The sequence below is a fragment of the Limulus polyphemus genome, unplaced genomic scaffold, assembly GCF_000517525.1.
Source record: "Limulus polyphemus unplaced genomic scaffold, Limulus_polyphemus-2.1.2 Scaffold8246, whole genome shotgun sequence".
Lineage (NCBI taxonomy): Eukaryota > Metazoa > Arthropoda > Merostomata > Xiphosura > Limulidae > Limulus > Limulus polyphemus.
In genome coordinates this window covers 13,296-15,017 of record NW_013673856.1, presented here as the reverse complement: position 1 = coordinate 15,017, position 1,722 = coordinate 13,296, and positions in this window count along the sequence as shown.

Sequence of the window (1,722 nt, the reverse complement as noted above, 5' to 3'; positions counted from 1 at the left end):
GGATCGTCTCTCAGACGTGACTTTCCGAATAAAATGTGGTCGGCGAGATAAGCTGAAGGTGGCGCATGCCAACAGGCTTTGCAGTTATCACGGTCTACGACATTTCAAGTGAAACGAAATGAACAACAGAACAAATGACGCTGCTGAAGACTTGTCATCTGAAAAAGCCACTGTTGGAGAAGAAACTCTACCCGGTTTTGAGAAGGAAAACAGTGAAGCCGTTAATGAAGTTACTACCACTGATGTGACTGCTACCGATAATGGGACGACATTTCCTGATGGAGCAGAGGAGCCCCACGTGAAGCAGAAGCCAAAGAGACAGAGACCAGTACGGAAGAAGATACGTCCCGTAAAATTAAGAGACTTTGTTGAATTTTAATTTTGTGTTTGTAAATACTGTACATTTAATTAAGTTATTGTTAATTATCGATTGGTTTAATGTAAGTGGCTATTGTTCGGGACGAACAATACTAAGGAAGGGGCAGTGTTACGACGTGCGTGAAGAGTTTCTCGTATGATCGGGGAAGTCCAAGTGTCTTCGAGATGCCCTCTTTGTTAGTATATAAGCCTGACGGAGAAAGCCAGCGGGGAGATAAATGAAGAGAGAGCAGTGGTTACTTTGAGTTCCGTGTAATTTAAGATTCTGTTAGTTTCGAGTTAGTGAGCCGTAAAGTGTGTGTTTTGCACTCGTCGAGAGCGAAGTTATCGAGATTGTGAATTGCTGTGATGTATAGCGTGTATTATAAAAGTTGTTAAGTTTAAAGTGACGAGAAACGTACTGATTTTGGAACTACCGTGTACTAAAAGTTTGTATGGAGGAAGAATAAACTGGTTTAATCAAGAAAGGACTTGTATCATTGAAGATCCTCGGAAAGAATTTATACCGGAAACAAACAAACAAGCAGATACGTAACAATATTTTTTTTCAAGAATTGTGGCTCAAACCTCACTCACTATAGTCCTCATTCATGTTATCTGTAAAAAAAGAAATACTAAATATTTACACGTCGAATTTTATAACGTCTTATCAGGGGCCTCAGTAGATGAGAACTTGAAATATTCGACAGCAGGGTGATGAAAACATGGGACCAAATTAATCGTAATAAAGACAAAGATATTCATCGCAAAATTTCCTTTAAATACGTCATTTCACCTTCCTTTTTTCAGTTGGAAGTGATTTTTTCACATAATTATAATTAGTTGTTTGTTTTTAGATTGTCATCTGCTTATTATTTTCATTATTTATGATAAAATTTGGCCAATATATCTTTTTTAATTAAGTTTTCTCTTAACATTTTATCGCGACAAATTTCATTTCAATTGAGTTTGAGCTTATAAAAGGATAAAGTATTAAATCATACGGAAATATTATTAGACGATAATTTAAATTTAAATTCAACTGGCACAGGTTAAAATGGGAATCAAATTCGTTTACAGATCTAGGAAATAGTATCAATAGAAAATAAACAATGTTACTATTGTTAAGTCTCTGATCGTTTGTTAATTTCCCGTAGAAATTCTTTCCGAGAATTATTTCTCGATACAACTTTATAATACACAGAATTTTCACAGTCAAAACGTTTGCAACCTCGATAACAAAACATACACTTTATATTACCGTCACTACCGCTCATTTGACTCAATTATCTGTCTCTCTATCTCTCTCTATCTGCAATTTTATCTCCGCTTTATTTGCCGGGCTTATATACTAAAATAGAGGCG